At 44.4% G+C, this 17,399-nt stretch overlaps 1 protein-coding gene across 1 annotated transcript in view; it reads right to left on the bottom strand.

The window, feature by feature from the left end:
- The window catches only part of LOC141167069 (uncharacterized), a 132,353-nt gene that overhangs the window by 61,642 nt on the left and 53,312 nt on the right, over positions 1–17,399 (bottom strand). The window lies entirely within an intron of this gene.

Here is a 17,399-nt window from a genome sequence, read left to right as displayed (position 1 = left end):
CACCAGTCGGTGTGACGGATGCTGCAAACGCTGCTGCAACATAGCAAGGGCGGCGGAAGCTGTAGCCGACTTGCGAAAATGAACTGACAGGCAGCGTACTTTGACGAGCAGATCTGGCAACTCGGGGTACGATTTAAGAAACCGCTGAACCACGAGGTTAAGCACATGAGCCAGGCATGGTACTTGTGTGATCTCGCCTCGCCTCAGAGCCGCCACCAGATTATGGCCATTGTCACACATGTCCATGCCTGGATGTAGGTTCAGCGGTCTCAGCCACAGATCTGCCTGCTCTATCACAGCTGTCCACAACTCACAAGCAGTGTGAGGTTTCTCACCAAGCTTATGAGTTTCAGCACAGCCTGTTGCCACTTGGCTGAGGCAGTACTGCAGTGCTTCCAGCTTGTAACTGATGTGGTGATATCTGAGATGGAGGCTGAACATGAGGAGGAGGATGATGCGCAGGAGCTATACACTGTGGGGGCAACTCTGGCTGACATAGGGCCCACAATCTCGTTATGGGGAGGATGTGTTCCGTCCCAAGGTCCGACTGGGTCCCGGCTTCCACTATGTTTAACCAGTGTGCCGTCAGGGAGATGTACCGTCCATGGCCACAAGCATTTGTCCACGTGTCCGTTGTCAAGTGGACTCTCCCAGTAACTGCATTGTTGAGGACACAGCAGATGTTTTGGGACACGTGCTTGTGTAGTGCGGAGATGGCACACCGGGCAAAATAGTGTCGGCTGGGGACCGAGTACCGAGGGACGGCCACCGCCATAAGGTTGCGGAAGGATTCCGTCTCCACCAGCCTAAAAGGCAGCATTTCCAACACAAGCAGTCGTGAAATGTGCGAATTTAGGACTGTGGCCTGTGGGGCGTTAGCTGTGAATTTCCGCTTTCATTCAAAGGTCTGGGATATGGACAATTGAACGCTGCGGTGGGACGTGGACGTGGAGATTGATGCTGTGTCTTGAGAAACTGCCAGAACAAGTGAAGACTGAGAAGAGGGGGCCTCTTTGCATGCAGTATGGACAGGGGATTGCCTTGCACACACAACAGGGCGTTCTATTGCATGCACAACAGCGGAAGAAGCAGTGGTGGCACCCGCTGACACTGGTCGTGGACCCTGGGGTTCGCCCCACAAAGTCGGGTGCTTTGCTGCCATGTGCATGATCATGCTGGTGGTGGTCAAGCTGGTAGTTTTGTCACCCCTGCTGATGCTGGCCTGGCAGGTGGTACAAATGGCCTTTTTAGGGTTATCAGCAGAGTCTTTAAAAAAATTCCAGACTCTGGAAGACCTACAGGTTGTACTGGCAACGTCCCTCGTGTTGGTGTTACGGGGAACTGTTACCCACCTTCTATGTGCGGCCACCACACTGCTTCTTCCTGCCTGTTGGGGTACTCTGACTCCCTCACCCTGTGTGCTGCTGGCCTCGCTCTGCATGTCCTCCTGCCAAGTTGGGTCAGTTACTAAATCATCCACCACCTCCTCCTCTTCCACTCGCGCACCACGATCCTCCTCCTCACTTCCAGGTAATTGTGTCTCGTCATCGTCCACTTCTTGTGACAAATTGCCAGCATCGACTTCCTGTGGCTGTGGCTGTTCAAATATTTGGGCATCGCTACATGGGATCTCCTCTTCCACCACTTCAAGCGGAGCAGGCGAGGGGCACAAATCTGGAATTGGAACAGTGAACATCTCTTCAGATTGCCCAATTGTGGGATCAGTTGCTGTCTGACAACACTCGGCATGGTGGGAGGAAGGAGCATCAGGGTGAGGAGGAGTATGCGGTCGAGACTCACGGCTACTAAGAGTTGACCATGTGGAAGACAGACCGGAGGTGGTGGTGCCCAGGAAACTGGAAGTATTATTTGCTATCCAATTAATAACCTGTTCACACTGATCAGTTCGCAATACTGGTGTTGTTCTGTGCTTCCCAAGTAATTCGGTCAAGAAGTGGGAGCGAGAAGATGTGGCTGTTGGCTGTGGCACATTTTCACCTTGGCCACGGCCCCGTCCTCTGCACGCACCATCACCAGAACGTCCAGTTCCACGTCCCTTGCCACGCACCTTGCCCATTGTAAAAAAAGTAAAATAGCTTACACTCGCACTATCAATGGAAAAAGGGTAATAAAAAGTAGATTAGAACCGTGGAAGAGGAAAACCATAGTTCAAATTTCTCTGGCCTACACCCGACTCTTTTAAACAATCTGAACAATCAGGGAGAAACTGTTACTGTTTTTCTTTACGGAAAAAATAACAAAAGCTGGATAATAGAGATTTTTTACCGTGGAACGGCAAAACCACAGTTATAATTTACTGGTGTGTATACCAGACTTTTTTAAATATATATATTTGCGGCTGAACAGTGAGCGACACACTCAAACTATTTTTTTTTAAGATGCAAACTGCCCAAAAGTGGATAATACAGAGATTTGACCCATGGAACTGCAAAACCACACTTCTATTTCTCGGGCCTATACCAGACTATTTTCAACAGATATATTTGTGTCTGAACAATCAGGAGACACTACTGTTTTCCTTTACAACAAAAAATGCAAAAAAGCAGGATAATACATAGATTTGACCCATGGAACAGCAAAACTACACTTTTATTTCTCGGGCCTACACCAGACTATTTTCAACAGATATATTTGTGTCTGAACAATAAGGAGACACTCTGTTTTTCTTTACGGCAAAAAATGCAAACAAGCAGGATAATACAGATATTTGACTCGTGGAACTGCAAAACCACACTTGCATATCTCGGGCCTACACCAGACTATTTTCAACAGATATATTTGTGTCTGAAAATTCAGGAGACACTACTGTTTTTCTTTACAACAAAAAATGCAAAAAAGCAGGATAATACAGAGATTTGACCCGTGGAACTGCAAAACCACACTTCTATTTCTCGGGCCTACACCAGACTATTTTCAATAGATATATTTGTGTCTGAACAATCAGGAGACACTACTGTTTTCCTTTACAACAAAAAATGCAAAAAAGCAGGATAATACATAGATTTGACCCATGGAACAGCAAAACTACACTTTTATTTCTCGGGCCTACACCAGACTATTTTCAACAGATATATTTGTGTCTGAACAATAAGGAGACACTCTGTTTTTCTTTACGGCAAAAAATGCAAACAAGCAGGATAATACAGATATTTGACTCGTGGAACTGCAAAACCACACTTGCATATCTCGGGCCTACACCAGTTATAATTTACTGGTGTGTATACCAGACTTTTTTAAATATATATATTTGCGGCTGAACAGTGAGCGACACACTCAAACTATTTTTTTTTAAGATGCAAACTGCCCAAAAGTGGATAATACAGAGATTTGACCCATGGAACTGCAAAACCACACTTCTATTTCTCGGGCCTACACCAGACTATTTTCAACAGATATATTTGTGTCTGAACAATCAGGAGACACTACTGTTTTCCTTTACAACAAAAAATGCAAAAAAGCAGGATAATACATAGATTTGACCCATGGAACAGCAAAACTACACTTTTATTTCTCGGGCCTACACCAGACTATTTTCAACAGATATATTTGTGTCTGAACAATAAGGAGACACTCTGTTTTTCTTTACGGCAAAAAATGCAAACAAGCAGGATAATACAGATATTTGACTCGTGGAACTGCAAAACCACACTTGCATATCTCGGGCCTACACCAGACTATTTTCAACAGATATATTTGTGTCTGAAAATTCAGGAGACACTACTGTTTTTCTTTACAACAAAAAATGCAAAAAAGCAGGATAATACAGAGATTTGACCCGTGGAACTGCAAAACCACACTTCTATTTCTCGGGCCTACACCAGACTATTTTCAACAGATATATTTGTGTCTGAACAATCAGGAAACACTGCTGTTTATCGATACAGCAAAAAATGCAAAATAGCAGGATAATACAGAGATTTGACACGTGGAACTGCAAAATCACACTTGTATTTCTCAGGCCTACACCAGACTATTTTCAACAGATATATTTGTGTCTGAACAATCAGGAGACACTACTGTTTTTCTTTACGGCAAAAAAGCAGGAAAATGCAGAGATTTGACCCGAGGAACTGCAAAAGCACACTTGTATTTCTCGGGCATACACGAGACTATTATCAACATATATATTTGTGTCTGTACAATCAGGAGACACTACTGTTTTTCTTTACAGCAAAAAATGGAAAAAAGCAGGATAATACAGAGATTTGACCCGTGGAACTGCAAAACCACTCTTCTATTTCTTGGGCCTACACCAGACTATTTTCAAAAGATATATTTGTGTCTGAACAATCAGGAGACACTACTGTTTTTCTTTATGGCAAAAAATGCCAAAAGAAGGATAATACAGAGATTTGATGCGTGGAACTGCAAAACCACAGTTCTAGTAATCTGGCCTACACCAGAATATTTTCAACAGATATATTTGTGTCTGAACAATCAGGAGACACTACTGCTTTTCTTTACGGCAAAAAAGGAGGATAATACAGAGATTTGACCCGATGAATTGCAAAACCACACTTGTATTTCTCGGGCCTACACGAGACTATTTTCAACAGATATATTTGTGTCTGAACAATCAGGAGACACTACTGTTTTTCTTTACAGCAAAAAATGCAAAAAAGCAGGATAATACAGAGATTTGACACGTGGAACTGCAAAACCACACTTCTATTTCTCGGGCCTACATCAGACTATTTTCAACAGATATATTTGTGTCTGAACAATCAGGAGACACTACTGTTTTTCTTTATGGCAAAAAATGCCAAAAGAAGGATAATACAGAGATTTGACCAGTGGAACTGCAAAACCACAGTTCTAGTAATCTGGCCTACACCAGACTATTTTCAACAGATATATTTGTGTCTGAACAATCAGGAGACACTACTATTTTTTTTTACGGCAAAAAATGCCAAAAGAAGGATAATACAGAGATTTGACCCGTGGAACTGCAAAACCACAGTTCTAGTAATCTGGCCTACACCAGACTATTTTCAACAGATATATTTGTGTCTGAACAATCAGGAGACACTACTGTTTTTCTTTACAGCAAAAAATGCAAAAAAGCAGGATAATACAGAGATTTGACCCGTGGAACTGCAAAACCACTCTTCTATTTCTTGGGCCTACACCAGACTATTTTCAAAAGATATATTTGTGTCTGAACAATCAGGAGACACTACTGTTTTTCTTTATGGCAAAAAATGCCAAAAGAAGGATAATACAGAGATTTGATGCGTGGAACTGCAAAACCACAGTTCTAGTAATCTGGCCTACACCAGAATATTTTCAACAGATATATTTGTGTCTGAACAATCAGGAGACACTACTGCTTTTCTTTACGGCAAAAAAGGAGGATAATACAGAGATTTGACCCGATGAATTGCAAAACCACACTTGTATTTCTCGGGCCTACACGAGACTATTTTCAACAGATATATTTGTGTCTGAACAATCAGGAGACACTACTGTTTTTCTTTACAGCAAAAAATGCAAAAAGCAGGATAATACAGAGATTTGACACGTGGAACTGCAAAACCACACTTCTATTTCTCGGGCCTACATCAGACTATTTTCAACAGATATATTTGTGTCTGAACAATCAGGAGACACTACTGTTTTTCTTTATGGCAAAAAATGCCAAAAGAAGGATAATACAGAGATTTGACCAGTGGAACTGCAAAACCACAGTTCTAGTAATCTGGCCTACACCAGACTATTTTCAACAGATATATTTGTGTCTGAACAATCAGGAGACACTACTATTTTTTTTTACGGCAAAAAATGCCAAAAGAAGGATAATACAGAGATTTGACCCGTGGAACTGCAAAACCACAGTTCTAGTAATCTGGCCTACACCAGACTATTTTCAACAGATATATTTGTGTCTGAACAATCAGGAGACACTACTGTTTTTCTTTACAGCAAAAAATGCAAAAAAGCAGGATAATACAGAGATTTGACCCGTGGAACTGCAAAACCACTCTTCTATTTCTTGGGCCTACACCAGACTATTTTCAAAAGATATATTTGTGTCTGAACAATCAGGAGACACTACTGTTTTTCTTTATGGCAAAAAATGCCAAAAGAAGGATAATACAGAGATTTGATGCGTGGAACTGCAAAACCACAGTTCTAGTAATCTGGCCTACACCAGACTATTTTCAACAGATATATTTGTGTCTGAACAATCAGGAGACACTACTGCTTTTCTTTACGGCAAAAAAGCAGGATAATACAGAGATTTGACCCGATGAATTGCAAAACCACACGTGTATTTCTCAGGCCTACACGAGACTATTTTCAACAGATATATTTGTGTCTGAACAATCAGGAGACACTACTGTTTTTCTTTACAGCAAAAAATGCAAAAAAGCAGGATAATACAGAGATTTGACACGTGGAACTGCAAAACCACACTTCTATTTCTCGGGCCTACATCAGACTATTTTCAACAGATATATTTGTGTCTGAACAATCAGGAGACACTACTGTTTTTCTTTACGGCAAAAAATGCCAAAAGAAGGATAATACAGAGATTTGACCAGTGGAACTGCAAAACCACAGTTCTAGTAATCTGGCCTACACCAGACTATTTTCAACAGATATATTTGTGTCTGAACAATCAGGAGACACTACTGTTTTTCTTTACGGCAAAAAATGCCAAAAGAAGGATAATACAGAGATTTGACCCGTGGAACTGCAAAACCACAGTTCTAGTAATCTGGCCTACACCAGACTATATTCAACAGATATATTTGTGTCTGAAAAATCAGGGAGACACTATTAGTTTTTTTTTTACGGCAAAAAATGCCAAAAGCAGGATAATAGAGATTTTTTACCGTGGAACAGCAAAACCACAGTTATAATTTACTGGTGTATACCAGACTTTTTTAAATATATATTTGCGGCTGAACAGTGAGCGACACACTCAAACTGTTTTTTTTTTAGATACAAATGGCCCAAAAGTGGATAATACAGAGGTTTGAACCATGGAACTGCAATACCACACTTCTGTTTCTCTAGCCTACACCAGACTATTTTCAGCAGATATATTTGTGTCTGAAAAATCAGAGACACACTTTTTTTTTTTTTTTGGGGGGGGGGACACCAAAAGTTTAATAAGATGGGAATTTGTACAGTGTGAAGGAGGAAAAAAAAAAAGGATTTAGATGAAAAAAAAGGATTTTTCCTCGCCCCCGAGACCTGGAGCTAAGTCCAGCAATTTCAGCAAAAGGAGCACACAGGACTGTAATGCAGCGTTTGCTGGTATAACCGCTGCGTCTCCTACACAGCCTGCCTGCCTAGTATCTGGGATGGATATTAGTCCTGAGAAGGACTGTTTGTTTGATCTGGCAGCCTTTACAGACCCTACACTAACTATTTCGCAGGATATATCTCTCCCTAAATCAGCAGCGCTGTCCCTACCCTGTCTGATTCGGAGCGACTGTGTCCAAGATGGCGCCGCCCGGTTTTAAATACTCGAGGTGACGCTGTGCGGCCAGCCAATCACTGTAATGCCCACAAACAACATGGCTGCGGCATTACAGTGACTGGCTGGCAATCCCTGCATGTTCATTGGCTATGTAAAAAGCGCCAAACTTGCAGGGTGGAGATCCGAGATCCCGCCCGAGTAACCCGGAAATGCTCGGTGCTCGCCGAACATCCCGAGTAGCGTGATGCTCGGGCGAGTACCGAGCAGTGTCGAGCATATTCGCTCAACACTAATAATTATATATGTACAGCTGGTATAACCTGGGTATCTCCTGTATATAATTATATATGTACAGCTGGTATAACCTGGGCAACTCCTGTATATAATTATATATGTACAGCTGGTATAACCTGGGCATCTCCTGTATATAATTATATATGTACAGCTGGTATAACCTTGATATCTTCTGTATACATTGTGTATGTACAGATAGTATAACCTGGGCATCTTCTGTATATAATTATATACGTACAGCTTGTTTAACCTGGGTATAATAATTATATACAGAGGGGAAAAAAAGTATTTAGTCAGACACTACAGTGGTGGCCAAAAGTATTGGCACCCCTGCAATTCTGTCAGATAATACTCAGTTTCTTCCTGAAAATGATTGCAATCACAAATTCTTTGGTATTATTCTCTTCATTTAATTTGCTTGCAAGGAAAAAACACAAAAGAGAATGAACAGAAATAAAATCATGGACCATTTCACACAAAACTCCAAAAATGGGCCAGACAAAAGTATTGGCACCCTCAGCCTAATACTTGGTTGCACAACCTTTAGCCAAAATAACTGCGAACACATGCTTCCGTTAACCATCAATGAGTTTCTTACAATGCTCTGCTGGAATTGTAGACCATTCTTCTTTGGCAAACTGCTCCAGGTCCCTGATATTTGAAGGGTGCCTTCTCCAAACTGCCATTTTGGGATCTGGCCACCTTAGAAGTCTCCAGTGCTTTCTCTCAAACCATTTTATAGTGCTTTTGGAAGTGTGTTTTGGGTCATTGTCCTGCTGGAAGACCCATGACCTCTGAGGGAGACCCAGCTTTCTCCCACTGGGCCCTACATTATGCTGCAAAATTTGTTGGTAGTCTTCAGACTTTATAATGCCATGCACACGGTCAAGTAGTCCAGTGCCAGAGGCAGCAAAGCAACCCCAAAACATCAGGGAACCTCCGCCATGTTTGACTGTAGGGACCGTGTTCTTTTCTTTGAATGCCTCTTTTTTTTTTCCTGTACACTCTATGTTGATGCTTTTTCCCAAAAAGCTCTACTTTTGTCTCATCTGACCAGAGAACATTCTTCCAAAACGTTTTAGGCTTTCTCAGATAAGTTTTGGCAAACTCCAGCCTGGCTTTTTTCTGTCTCGGTGTAAGAAGTGGGGTCTTCCTGGGTATCCTACCATACAGTCCCTTTTCATTCAGACGCCGACGGATAGTACGGGTTGACACTGTTGTACCCTCGGACTGCAGGGCAGCTTGAACTTGTTTGGATGTTAGTCGAGGTTCTTTATCCACCATCCGCACAATCTTGCGTAGAAATCTCTCGTCAATTTTTCTTTTCCGTCCACATCTAGGGAGGTTAGCCACAGTGCCATGGGCTTTAAACTTCTTGATGACACTGTGCACGGAAGACACGGGAACATTCAGGTCTTTGGAGATGGACTTGTAGCCTTGAGATTGCTCATGCTTCCTCACAATTTGGTTTCTCAAGTCCTCAGACAGTTCTTTCGTCTTCTTTCTTTTCTCCATGCACAATGTGGTACACACAAGGACACAAGACAGAGGTTGAGTCAACTTTAATCCATGTTAACTGGCTGCAAGTGTGATTTAGTTATTGCCAACACCTGTTAGGTGCCACAGGTAAGTTACAGTGCTGTTAATTACCCGAATTAGATAAGCAACACATGATTTTTCAAACAGTGCCAATACTTTTGTCCACCCCCTTTTTGAGGTTTGGTGTGGAATTGTATCCAATTTGGCTTTAGGACAATTCTTTTTGTGTTTTTTCATTGAAGACAAATTAAATGAAGATAATAATACCAAAGAATTTGTGATTGCAATCATTTTCAGGAAGAAACTGAATATTATCTGACAGAATTGCAGGGGTGCCAATACTTTTGGCCACCACTGTAATTGTGCAAGTTCTCCCACTTAAAAAGATGAGAGAGGCCTGTAATTGATATAATAGGTAGACCTCAACTATGAGAGACAAAATGAGAAAAAAAATCTTGAAAATCACATTGTCTGATTTGGAAAGAATTTTTTTTCAAATTTTGATGGAAAATAAGTATTTGGTCAATTACAAACAAGATTCCTGGCTCTCACAGACCTGTAACTTCTTCTTTAAGAGGCTCCTCTGTCCTACACCCATTACCTGTAGTACTGGCACCTGTTTGAACTTGTTATCAGTATAAGGCTATGTGCCCACGATGCAGAAATGCTCAGGATTTTCCCTGAGTGTTTCTGCATCTCCCTGGCAGAAAACACACATGCGGGTTGTACATGCGGATTGTACATGCGTTTTCCTGCCAGGGACATGCGGATGTGAAGCGTTCTTCACTTGCATTTCCGCATGCGGGTTGACAAGCGCTTTCCAAGCGATTTTAGCATCACTTGGAAAATGCTTGACAACTCGGTCACACTATATACACTGTGTTCCAAATTATTATGCAAATAATATTTTCTCAGATTTTCCCAAATTACCTATATGAATTGCAGTCATTGTAATTTTCCAGTCAAATAACTATTAGAGTACAATTGAAAGGTTTTTGTACAAACTGCCTATGATAACAGTATATTTTTAAAAAATAAAAAACTCAAACTGCACTCAAAATGCATGTTCCAAATTATTATGCACAGCAGAGTTTTCAACCTTTTCATTTTAATAAAGAACAAAAAAATTGTCATTTTTGAAATTATAAGCATTAGCAGGTTATTACAAACTGAAATCAAACAGTTTTCAACTCAAAACTTTATTCTAGGTGATGTTACATTTGCACATAGGACCGCTTGTTCGAAAGGAGCTTCTGAACTCTCTGGTCCATTAAATTTGTCAGGTTTTGGATGGTTTCTGCTTCAATTGTTTTGCATGAGGACAGAATACCCTCCCAGAGCTGTTGCTTAGATGTGAACTGCCTCCCGCCATCATAGACACTCCTTTTGATGATGCTCCAGAGGTTCTCAATGGGGTTGAGGTCAGGGGAGCATGGGTGCCACAGCATAAGTTTGTCCCCTTTTATGCCCATAGCAGCCAGAGATGCAGATGTGTTATGTGCAGCATGAGACGGGGTATTATCATGCATGAAAATGATCTTGCTGCGGAATGCACGGTTCTTCTTCTTGAACCATGGAAGGAAGTGCTGTTTGAGAAACTCAACATACATTATGGGGTTCATCTTTACCCCTTCAGGGATCCTAAAAGGGCCGACAATCTCTCTCCCTATGATTCCAGCCCAAAACATTACTCCACCTCCCCCTTGTTAGCGCCGTAGCCGTGTTTACATGGGGTGTCCATCAACCAGCCATCCTCCAATCCATCCATCTGGACCATCGAGATCATTTCATGCATGATAATGCCCCGTCTCATGCTGCACATAGCACATCTGCATCTCTGGCTGCTATGGGCATAAAAGGGGACAAACTTATGGTGTGGCCCCCATGCTCTCCTGACCTCAACCCCATTGAGAGACTCTGGAGCATCATCAAAAGGAGTGTCTATGATGGCGGGAGGCAGTTCACATTTAAGCAACAGCTCTGGGAGGGTATTCTGTCCTCATGCAAAACAATTGAAAGAGAAACCATCCAAAACCTGACAAATTCAATGGACGAGAGAGTTCAGAAGCTCCTTTCGAACAAGCGGTCCTATGTGCAAATGTAACATCACCTAGAATAAAGTTTTGAGTTGAAAACTGTTTGATTTCAGTTTGTAATAACCTGCTAATGCTTATATTTTCAAAAATGACAATTTTTTGTTCTTTATTAAAATGAAAATGTTGAAAACTCTGCTGTGCATAATAATTTGGAACATGCATTTTGAGTGCAGTTTGAGTTTTTTATTTTTTAAAAAATATACTGTTATCATAGGCAGTTTGTACAAAAACCTTTCAATTGTACTCTAATAGTTATTTGACTGGAAAATTACAATGACTGCAATTCATATAGGTAATTTGGGAAAATCTGAGAAAATATTATTTGCATAATAGTTTGGAACGCAGTGTAAATCCATGCAAACAGCTTGGATTTATATAGTGTGACTCGAGAGAATGTAAAAAAATAAAAAATAAATCTATACTTACCTTCCGATGGCCCCTGCAGTCTTGTTGGGCTCCAGTGCTGGCTGCAGGCAGATCGCGGTGCGCTGTACTGAAGGACCTGCCGTCACATGACTGTGACGTCACCGCAGGTCCTTCAGTTCTGCGCGATCTGTAGGCAAGCACAGGGAAGGAGTCCAGGGGCCGTTGGAAGGTGAATATAATCATTATTTTTATTTTATTCTTTTTTTACAGCTTTTAATGGTACCTGGGTCCGGAGGAGAGTCTCCTGTCCTCCACACCCGGGTACCATCCGCACATTAGAACGCGCCAATTACGCAAGTACAGATGCAGTCTTGCGGAATTGGCGCATTCTAATGCAAGTCAATGGCGGCGAAAACGCAGCACTTCCGCAAAATAATTGGTAGTGCTGCGTTTTTTTCCGCAATGATATTCCGCAGCGGAAATTTCCGCAGCATGTGCACAGCACATGCGGATTATCATTGGGGAACATGGCAGGCCTTCTACCATGCATTTTTTAAGCGTTTCTGCAGCATTTTTGCCACTGCGTAAGGGCTTAAAAAACGCATCGTGGGCACACAGCCTAAAAGACACCTGTCCGCAACCTCAAACAGTCACACTCCAAACTCCACTATGGTTGAGACCAAAGAGCTGTTGAAGGACACCAGAAACAAAATTGTAGCCCTGCACCAGGCTGGAAAGACTGAATCTGCAATAGGCAAGCAGCTTGGTGTGAAGAAATTAACTGTGGGATCAATAATTAGAAAATGTAAGACATACAAGATCACTGATAATCTCCCTCGATCTGGGGCTCCACACATGATCTCACTGCGTGGGGTCAAAATGATCTCAAGAACGGTGAGAAAAAATCCCAGAACCACATGGGGGGACCTAGTGAATGACCTGCAGAGAGCTGGGACCAACGATACACAGGCTACCATCAGTAACACACTATGCCGCCAGGGACTCAGATCCTGCAGTGCCAAACGTGTCCCCCTGCTTAAGCCATTACATGTCCGGGCCCGTCTGAAGTTTGCTAGAAAGCATTTGGATGATCCAGAAGAGTATTGGGAGGGAGTTGAAAGCCCATGTTGCCCAGCGACAGCCCCAAAACATCACTGCTCTAGAGGAGATCTGCATGGAGGAATCGGCCAACATACCAGCAACAGTGTGTGCCAACCTTGTGAAGACTTACAGAAAACATTTCACCTCTGTCATTGCAGACAAAGGATATATAAGAAAGTATTGGACAGAACTTTTGTAATTGACCAAATACATATTTTCCACCAAAATGTGAAAAATTCTTTCCAAATCAGACAATGTGATTTTCAGGATTTGTTTTCTCATTTTGTCTCTCATAGTTGAGGTCGACCTATGATGTCAATTACAGGCCTCTCTCATCTTTTTAAGTGGGAGAACTTGCACAATTGGTGGCTGACTAAATACTTTTTTTCACCACTATATGTACAGCTGGTATAACCTGGGCATTTTCTGTATATAATTATATATGTACAGCTCGTGTAACCTAGGAATCTCCTGTATATACCGTATAAGACGCAATTTTTTCCTCCAAACTTTTGGAGGAAAGGGGGGGGTGACTCTTATAGTCCGAATACTATATACATGGCTGTGCGTGGTGGTGGGTGTGGGGGAGTGGCAGCGGGGGGTCAGCATGGCACAGGAGGCAGCAGCTGCCTGCTGCAGCCTACACTGTGCCCGCTACTAAAGAAAATGAGTATTCCCTGCTCTCCACGCCCATGGGCGTGGAGAGCAGGGAATATTCATTTTTCTTAACAGTGCTCACACTGTACCGCAGCGTGGCTCCTGCTGCTGCTTTGCGGTCTGTGTGCCCGCTGTTAAAGCTCATGAATATTTCCTTCAACCCACTCCCATGGGTTGTAGTGAATATCCATGGTCTTTAATAGCAAACACACTGACCACAGAGCGGTAGCAGGAGCCACGCTGCGGTACAGTGCGCTGGCTATTGAACAGACTGAATGATCACTGCTCCCCACTCACAGAGTCCCGGCGTGGGGAGCAGTGACTATTCCAGCACAGCGTCTCACACTGTGTGAGGGTGCATGGCAGGGGCGCCATGCGCGCCCTGCTGTGCGCGGCTCACACAGTGAGACTGTAAGCAGCAGACCGGGACAGCGCTGGAGGAGAGATGAGGTGAGTATGATTGTTTATTTTTTTTTGTGGGAAACGTGATGGGGGCTCAGAGGGTGCCATGCATACCAGGATGGGGGCTCAAGGGGTGCCATGCATACCAGGATGGGGGTTCAAAGAGTGCCATGCTTACCAGGATGGGGACTCAGAGGGTGCCATGCATACCAGGATGGGGGCTCAAGGGGTGCCATGCATACCAGGATGGGAACTCAGAGGGTGCCATGCATACCATGATGGGGTATCAAGGGGTGCCATGCATACCATCATGGGGTATCAAGGGGTGCCATGCATACCAGGATGGGGGCTCAAGGGGTGCCATGCATACCAGGATGGGGGCTCAGAGGGTGCCATGCATACCATGATGGGGTATCAAGGGGTGCCATGCATGCCAGGATGGGAGATCAAGGGGTGCTATACTTACCAGCAAGGGGGCTCAGAGGGTGCCATGCATAACAAGATGGGGTATCAAGGGGTGCCATGCATACCATGATGGGGTATCAAAAGGTGCCATGCATACCAGGGTGGGGGATAAAGGGGTGCCATGCATACCAGGATGTGGAATCAAGGGGTGTCATGATACCAAGATGGGGTATAAAGGGGTGCCATGCATACCAGTATCGGTGATAAAGGGGTGCCATGCATACCAGTAAGGGGGATAAAGGGGTGCCATGCATACCAGGATGGGGGATCAATGGGTGCCATGAATACCAGGATGGGGATCAAGGTGTGCCATGAATACCAGGATGATGGATAAGGGGTGCCATGCATACCAGGATGGGGATGAGGGCCACGTATACCAGGATGGGGGACCAAGGGGTGCTATGAAAACCAGGATGGGGGCTCAGAGGGTGTCATGAATACCAGGATGGGGGATCAAGGGGTGCCATGCATACCAAGATGGGGGGATCAAGGTGTGCCATGAAGACTAAGATGGAGATCAGGGAGTGCCATGAATACCAGGATGGGGGATCAAGGGGTGCCATGAATACTAAGATGGGGATTAGGGGGTGCCATGTATACCAGGATGGGGGATCAAGGGGTGCCATTAATACTAGAATGGGGATGAGGGGGTGCTATGCTTACAAGGAAGGGGGATCAAGGGGTTCCATGCATACCAGGATGGGATGGGGGCCACATATACTATGAAGGTGGGGCCATACATACCAGGATGAGGGATATTAACAGAATTGGGGGACATTACCCCAATACCAGTGTCAGCAGCAGACCCCCTCCCCCATAACAGGGCATAATGACCAAATTTTTTGCTTAATTTTTTTTTTCCGAATTTTCCTCCTCTAAAACCTAGGTGCGTCTTATGGTCTGGTGCATCTTATAGTCCGAAAAATATGGTAATTATATATGCACAGCTGGTATTACCTGGGCATCTCTTTTATATAATTATATACGTACAGCTGGTATAACCTTGACTTCTCTTGTATACAATTATATATGTACAGATGGTATAACCAGGGTATATTTTCTATATAATTATATAGGTACAGCTGGTATAAACTGGGCATCTTCTGTATATAATAATATATGTACAGCTGGTATAGTGTTACGCTCACGCCCGGACTGACTGATCCCACTGTACCATGAACCGAGGAGTGCCTGGAGGGGCGTAACTAAGTATCAACCCGATCCGACCAAGGTCGCACAGCGGCTTAGTCGACACCGTGAACCAAGGAGGATCCGAGCAGAGGGACCAAGTGCTACTCCAGGTCAGACCCCGGTCACAGTTGTTGACCCACACTGGGGAATGCAGGAACAGGCAGGTTAGACTGGCATACAGGCAGGTGGGTATTGGCAGGCACGGCTGGTATGCAGACAGGTGGGTACTGGCAAGTACGGCTGGTATGCAGACAGGTGGGCACTGGCAAGCACGGCTGGTATGCAGACAGGGAGGTACTAGCAGGTTGGAGCGCAGGCTGGATAGGGTCCAGTACAGACTGGGAGACAGGTACAGAGCCACAGATGCGGTAGTCAAGCAGAGTAAAGCGAAACCGCCAGAGCGGAGGGCAAGGCAGAGCATAGAGGAACTGCTGGTGCAGTGAGCAAGCAGAGCGGAGCGAAAACCGCAGGTGCGGTGGGAAAGGCAGAGCAGAGCGGAACCACCGGAGCGGTGCACAAGGCAGAGCAGAGAGGAACCGCCGGAGCGGTGGACAAGGCAGAGCAGAAAGGAACCGCAGGTGCGGTGGACGAGGCAGAGCAGAGCGAAACCGCGGGTGCGGTGGACAAGGCAGAGCGGAGTGAAATCGCAGGTGTGGTGGACAAGGCAGAGCAGAGCGGAACCGCTGGAGCGGTGGGAAAGGCAGAGCAGAGAGAAGCCGCCAGAGTGGTGGGTAAGGCAGAGCAGAGGGAAGCCGCCGGAGCGGTGGGCAAGTCAGAGCAGAGAAAAGCCGCCGGAGCGGTGGGTAAGGCAGAGCAGAGGGAAGCCACCGGAGCGGTGGGCAAGTCAGAGCAGAGAGAAACCGCTGGCGCGGTGAGCAAGCAGAGCCAAACAGGGCTGAAGGTGCAGGCAGAGAGGACAGGGCTCTGTTCACTTGGAACAGACTGGAAAATACAGGAAGATGGCTAGAACACAGGAGGAAGATCCGTAGGAAGGGAAAAGGGACAAGCAGAACCAGATACACACAAGGTACTTACTATGAAGTAGCGAGTGGACACAAAACTCACAAACAGAAATACCGAGACAACGAGTTGGAGTTAGGTGCAGGTTCAGATACTGCAGGAAAAGGGAAGGTTCGGACATAGAGACAAACAGGTGACAGGCTAGGATACAGTTCAGACAGGAACTGCTACTGCAATGAGATACAAGAACGAGCTTGGGTATACAGCCCCCAGAGTGGCGGAAACAGACTAGAAGTCACAGGTAACAGGCCTGGGTATACAGCCCCCAGAATGGCGGAAACAGACTAGAAGTCAGAGATAACAGGTCTGGGTATGCAGCCCCCAGAGTGGCGGAAACAGACAAGATAAAGGACAGGACATGGCAATTCAGTTGCAAAGACAAACTGAGTGAAGGTGTTGCTCAGGTACCTCCTTCTGGGTGGAGGGGGTTTAAATATCCAGTGACTCACAGCAATAGGCTGGAGACGCATTAGCGGTGTGCCCACAGCAGCTATAAGAATCAGGAAGTAACCGGGCCGCCGCCCTAAGTAGTCAGTCAAGAGACATGCACACAGCATTAACTGGAGCAAGATTTGCAGGCTGGACTGACAGGTAAGATTGCGGTCGTGCATAGTGGGAGGTGGTGCACTATGCAAACACACCGCCAGGTATGTTACATATAGCCTGGTTATCTTTTGTATAATTACAGTATATTTACAGCTGGTATAACCTGGGTATATTTTGTGTATAATTGTATATCTACAGCTGGTATAACCTGGTTATATTCTTTATATAATTATATATCTACAGCTGGTATAATTTACTGTATACATCTT

This window comes from Phyllobates terribilis, unplaced genomic scaffold (assembly GCF_046119375.1).
Source record: "Phyllobates terribilis strain yellow unplaced genomic scaffold, ASM4611937v1 Scaffold_11__3_contigs__length_659146591, whole genome shotgun sequence".
Lineage (NCBI taxonomy): Eukaryota > Metazoa > Chordata > Amphibia > Anura > Dendrobatidae > Phyllobates > Phyllobates terribilis.
Note: the sequence above shows the minus strand (reverse complement) of the source record. Positions and strands in the feature narration are given on the sequence as shown.